This window comes from Eufriesea mexicana, unplaced genomic scaffold (genome assembly GCF_001483705.2).
Source record: "Eufriesea mexicana isolate 0111107269 unplaced genomic scaffold, ASM148370v2 scaffold3780, whole genome shotgun sequence".
Classification (NCBI taxonomy): Eukaryota; Metazoa; Arthropoda; class Insecta; order Hymenoptera; family Apidae; genus Eufriesea; species Eufriesea mexicana.
Genome location: NW_016911795.1, coordinates 1,593,936 through 1,600,777, shown reverse-complemented (window position 1 = coordinate 1,600,777; position 6,842 = coordinate 1,593,936). Strand labels below are relative to the sequence as shown.

The window sequence follows — 6,842 nt, the reverse complement described above, 5'->3', positions numbered from 1 at the left end:
AACCGCTTTTTGAGAGAAATCTCTCGACATATCGTATTGCAAACGTCGAAGTAGAATTGTCTCGATTTGTGGTTAGGCGCATCTATACTGTAAATAGCTGCATTAGCATTCTTGAAGTAAACGACCATGTATAAAATTTCATACGTTGTTTAGGTTTTTAGTACTAGTTATTTCAAATCAGTTACCAATTATATGAACAAATTGCAAATAAACTGCAAAAATATACTCATTTGGCTTTTTATTTTCTCCTTCCCTTATAATTCCTTATGGAATATAATACGAGGAAATCAGTTACAGTAGAAGGGATAATGGCGTTTAGTTTTTTGGTACTTTTTTTATTGAGTGTTGCGAATATATACAAAGGATGGCGAACTAATAATAACTATTACATTAGAACCAAATAAACAAAGATTATCATGATAGTATCAACGTGTGTTTATATTCGTTTAAATAACATAATGTTCATAATGGTGTGTATGTGTACCGAATTTTGAAAATATGTCACTGCATATGCCAAAAGCGTCTCATTGCCATTTATTTCTTTATTCATATCTTTTTCTTTATATGTACACGTATATGTATGTGTGTGTTTGCGCGCGCGCGCGCGCGTGTAATTGCTTTTGCTCCATTTTGACATCGCTTCGGAACTTTCAATCCTCGACCAAAAGGAAAGTTCGAGATCGAAGGTCGAATGTAGCGATGAAAATTGCTGCGTTCGAAAGAAAAAAGACGGATCTATCGAATATTCTATCGGTTTATCGGTTACCCTCTTAATAGATAAATCCTTTCTCTTTATTCAAAACGATAAGTTAGAATTTAGAAAATAAAAAACTACCACCTGATTAGTATCTTATTTTTATTTTGCTTTTTTTCCTGAATTTTCTTTTAAATAAATAATAATGCATCATCGCTTCTGAGCAGTAAACGAATCATTATTATGGTTTCACGGATTGCGAATCGGGTGGCTGCGATTATGGGTATCTGCCGCCATTTGCATTGTACGGTAAGTTTAAGTATGAAAAGTGAAAAATTTTTATATTGTTTAAGACTCGCATCTGTTTCCGCCATATTGTGATTTGTGCGTTTGAATCGATACAAATCCGATTTCGTTCGTTCGGAGCTGGGCTAAGATTTAGAGAGATGCGATTAGTCGGTGTAGATACAAAATCGTGTAAAAAAATGTGAACACGTTCCCCCACTCGTCGATCATTCTGACAAGTTTTGTTCGATTCGCAATCGTGGAAACGTTCGAAACGATTTGAAGCAAGCCAATTTTAATCTCAATATTCAATCACGCTGCAACACTGCTGGTGTTGTCAAATACATGAAGGAGAAGAAAATTCAATAGAACAAATCGATTCGTGTAAAGATCGATTTCGCGAGTACGAAATATCGCGAAGTTAGATAAGAAGCAACAGAATGTCGCATATAATTGCGCATTATAATTGGCGCTCGAAGATCACCGAAAAATTCGAGCTTTTAATTCGTAACGTCGAGAGACGTCGAGAAAATCCTAACATGCATATTTTTCTTGCTCCTTTTTTTTTTATTGCTTTTATCCCGCTTCTATTCCTAACAGCGACCTCGACTTTTTAATTCGTATAATAAAATATCTTTTCCTAAATGTAAATCTTCGATCGATCGGCGCACTTCAGCCCTCATTGCTTTTCGATCCACACTCGCCTGTCGTTAATCTCAAAAAATATTTCTTCACCACAGATACACGTCGAATGATTTTTATCTTTTAATCCTTAAGCGATTTTTAATCGAAGAACGTCATCGATAATAGTGTATTAACAATCTAACCGAATGATAGAGAAAATAAATTTATTCCTACGAATTTCCTGGCTGCTACGCCCGGTACTCTTGATGGCAATTCTCCTGCGTACACGGTATTCCTGCGTACACGGTACACGCATGCGCAGTCGCGTCTACTGACAGTAAAGACGCCACTGCACTTTGTCAGACACTAATGTTTCAGCATAGACACTTCTTCACTGTTTATAATCGTGTAGGTCTATCATTGACTCGATTTCGCGATTATTTTTAGGTTACAATTTTACAATCTAAATAACAATTTAGGATAACGAAAGTTATTTAACCTAAAAATCATTCGTTGGTATCTGCTATCCTTCCGACTACCATAATTACATCTTTTTTTTTTCATCACAAAAATAGAATTCTTAAAACTTAAACTCAGTACGCTCTCTCGGTCTCTGTTCATTTCTCTTCTCCTGCCCCCCCTCTCTCACTCTCTCTCACTCTTTCTTCCTTGCTTTTGTGCCCTTTCCCTTCCGATTTCTTTCTCGTCTACTTTCAAATTTCAGTTACGTATCTCCGTACTATACACACGAGCGATCATTTGCTGAGAAGTATGCAGTCGGTGTTAACATACAGTTGCATTATTAATCTTCGATACACCGATTTTTTCGTTCAATCAGATAATTTGGAGAGACACGTCACGCTACCTAAGCGATTCGTCATTATCGCTAAAACCACGTGTCAAGGGCAATTCACAATTGCCGCGATAAATATTTTTTTATAATTTAACAATTCATTGACGCAATATGGACGTACAAACGTAAAGGAACGATTAACAATTAAAAAGGTTTGAGCAATAATTTAAATAGTCGTGCTATTTTTCTTTGTATCACCTCGATACGTTGCTACGACATGCATAATCGATGAAAGATGGCTACGACAATTAATATTCACGAGAACCCAATTTCAGGGAAAAAGAAAAGGTATATTTTAAACGCAAAACTGTAATCGATACACAGACTTTTACAATAGTCGAAATACGCATCAGTTAAATGTAGCTGTTACGTTAAGAACAGAGAAAAGGAGAAAAGGGGATTAGATAAATGCAATTAAAACAATTCCACAGATTTTGGTGAAAAAATTGACGTATCGAACGAAGGTACGATCTCGCAATTTCTCGAAATACTACGATAATTAAGCACACGTAACAAAGAGGGGCTGTAACAATTATTCTATAACAATAACCGTGTCCCTTCGTTGCGACTGCATCAATGGGGGAGAAAAAGAAAATGAAAACGAAACGAAACGACTGAGGCTTCCTTAGCAGCACACTGTTCTATATACGACAATAAATAAGGATTCGTCATACTCGATTATACAAGATATCGATTCGAGCAAAGTCACCGTTCTATACATACGAGTAACCACTGTCACCAATGTACCAGTTCCTTTTTTCTTCCTTTTTTATCAATGGTCTCCTTTTCTCTCGTTTTTCTCTATCGATCTCAAACAATTAAAACTTACAAAAAAAAAAAAAAAAAAAAAAAAAAAAAAAAAAAAAAAAAAAAAAAAAAAAAAAAGACAAAAGAAAAAGAAAGGAGAATTGTCAACAACTTTATCCCATTGAAATTACTAATAATGGATTATGTACGATTCAGAAATATAATTCGACACGCACTGCACACAGCTCAGTAAATACTTATCTCATAACTCTAAACGCCATCGTCCGTCGATAACAATAATTACATTGATCGTCGATATTTATCGATCGGTGATTCCGCTTCTTTAGTTCGATATACATATATTTATATTTATATTCATATTTTATATATTTATTTATAACGTCTAGTATTATATATATTTAATATACATATAATACCCGCGCTGACATTTTTCTATCGTTCACGCGGACGTGCACTGCACAATTGTGCATAGTATCATGTACAGAATCCCATGCACGTGTACAAGTGTGCATGTGTACATTTCTTTACGTGTCGCCACGTGAACGTTTTTCAGATTAGATACGCACACTTCGAGTTCCTGGCCTTCTTCGTCACATGGCTAAACAGATACGTTGATTTAACTATTTCTTCCATTTTGAATCTCATTTTTTTTTCTCACACGATTCCAATTACTTTGAAATTAATATCTAAAATTGAAAAATAAATCGTAAAAGGTTTTGCACTTGCTACATATTTCATTAAACGGTTGTTTAATGTCTAAACTGTAGTGTACGTAAGTAGGAAACTGTATTACGACATAGTAAAGTATTATCGTGTCATTAGATGTCTAAAGATATCATAATATATTACGGTATCGGTACATCAAGGGTCTCGAAAATGATAATATAATACACTATAGTATATTTAGTCTAAAAAGTGTCCCGAATACTTGATAACCATTAATACTGATTTTTATCGATAATTTTTTAGGTATAGCAGGGGCCAGCGTACGGCGAAGTCGAAAATCGGTCAGGCATTAAGGTGAAAATATAGTGCGTTCGAGAAAAGAAGACACAGCCTGTTTACAGCCTCACGGGTGATTAATTCCACTGGCACTTCCATCATTACAGGCAGTGACCGCTATTGGCCGAAGATGGTGACGAAGATCATCAGTCACCGTTTTCTGTGAGCGAGGGAGAATCAGTGAAGTTAATCAGTCGTGAGCATGTAAATATGCTGTGCCTTCTTTTCTCAAAGTACAATACTCGGTTGCCAGGTCACGTGATTAGCAGGAATACAGGATTACACATTCTCGATAATTTTTCGTTGGTCAATCTCAATATACAACTTCGTTATATCGTAGGAATTAAATTTGCGACCTCGCTGTATCGCGACTGCTGCGATACAAACTCGTTTTGACAATAATTCGATAAGCTAAAACGAATGAAGCTGCCAGAATGCTCGAGCGAACGACTTCCGTTTTAATTTAAAAGAAATTCCTTTGTTCGTACGATACAGAAGTTATCTATCGATTATCTTCGACGTTTAATCATCCTAGTTCAACACAGCCAAAATTTGAAATTTAAAGCGGTAAAATGTACATAGGTACTCTTAAACCGATTTTCATCTCGTACGAACGATTTCGATAAACGTGTTAGTGCATAGCTAAAGCAGCAATTAAAAAATGGCTATACATGTCTGTGAAAAAGATACAAATAAAATGAAATGAAGTTAATTAAATGGTAAATACAGTTAGGAAAAAATGTGTAGAAAATTTGTTGACCTTCCGGAGAATGTAGAATATACAGGATATGATATCGGATAGATTTAAATAGAAATCTCTAGAATTCATCAGACGTGACCGGCAGTTAGAAATTCTCTTGAAATGATCTTAATCAATTCAAAAGTGAGCTTCTCCTTGTCTCGAATGATTTTCAACAGCTTTCATCGTGATAGAATGTATGGTTCAACGAAGATCGCGTAAGCATCTCTCATTTTCTATTGCTCTTGTGCTTGTCTTGCGAATTACGCTTTTCTCAGTCGCAAAAACCAATTCAAATTTACATTTGACGTTTAATTATTTCTGTTACTATTTACAATAGATCACACGCATTTCTTTAAGGCAGTAATAACATAACCTCGAAATATCACACGACAACTGAACGCACGCAGTCGCGTATCCAAAAAAGAAAGGTTTTCTCTACTTCCAGGACTTGAACACTTTTTAACTTATTTCCGTTACTTTCTTCACGTGGCGACTTTATGCATAAAAACGAAGGAAAAATAGAAGGAGCAAAAGCTGAAGAAACAGAAAAAGGACGAGTAAAATACAGGAAAGAGGAAGAATAGGAGGTAGAGGGGGGAAAAGAGCAGTGAGAAGAAAAAGTAAAATAAAAAGGAGAAGAAAAAGAAGTAAAAGAAGAAGACAAACTCACTCCCTCTCTATTTCTCTCGCTTCTTTAGTCTTGTGTTCATTCACTCATCTACGTTCCTCTCTTTCTTGATCTACCATAAAAGAATTTCGAAATCTCAAATTTCTTTCAAACTTACGATCGCATTACACAATTAGTAAAGAAATCCTGCACGGCGATTAAATTCGTCGTGTTTTATAATAGCAATAGAATTATCAATAATGAAATAATAATTGTTACGAACTAGAAATAATTATCAGTTATGTACAATGCAATATAATGATATTATAATAACGTAATAAATAAGCTCGAGGCGAACAAGTCTATGCCTACTTTATAGAAGTATATTTACCATTTCACACGATAACGCTTAGCTTTCTCACTTAACGATCGCCCCCTGGTTAGTAAGAATTAATTACAAGTCGTCATTATCTTTCTCTCTGACGAGCAGGCCAATGTGTGTGAATGTGTATGTGTGTATGCACATGCGAGCGTGTGTATTTTCTCATAATATACAATTAAATCTCTTCGGGTGTGTTATTTTTTCTCGTCGTTACTCACGGCAAAAAAATCACCTCGGATTTCTTTCTTTCTGTCTTTCTTTTTCTTTAAAATTCTTCAGTATTCTTTTCCAGGTAAACAAAAATATATTTGGCGTACGGGATAAATCTAACCGTAATTTATACCGTGACGCCACTTAATCGCGTGTACACGCGATATCTCGACACGAATCGACTATATCCTCCTTGGGATGCGCGAAAAAAGGAACGAACTACCGATTTGAATCTGTTCTTCGGAGTATCACCGACTATCATGAGATCTTGAGCAGCAGATCTCAAAGAATGTGCGGTACAGATATGTCTCTAGCAGTGAACCTTTTTTATCTAGTTGTTATCTAACAACAGCAAGGTAAATCGTTAACTTCCTTTTTATTTCGTCAAGAATATATTTACCGTTTTCCGTGAAAAAATCAACAAAGAACGGTACTCTATCATCAAATAATTTCTGTTCCTTTCTCGGGTTAAAATATATAGATGAAGAAACAAAGGGGGATGAAATCAAAGCTTCTTGATCATAAACTTTCATGATATATACAACCCCCCTTTTCTTTTCTTCCTCAATATTCGTTTCAAGGGAACGATCGTTCGTTTACCTTTTTTTTCCCCTTGGTTTTTCTTTCTTTGTTCATGTACGTGTGTACTTATATATATATATATATATATATAAT

General features: G+C 35.2%; 1 protein-coding gene across 1 annotated transcript in view; it reads right to left on the bottom strand.

Moving 5' to 3' along the window:
* The window catches only part of east (enhanced adult sensory threshold), a 17,679-nt gene that overhangs the window by 2,171 nt on the left and 8,666 nt on the right, over positions 1-6,842 (bottom strand). The window lies entirely within an intron of this gene.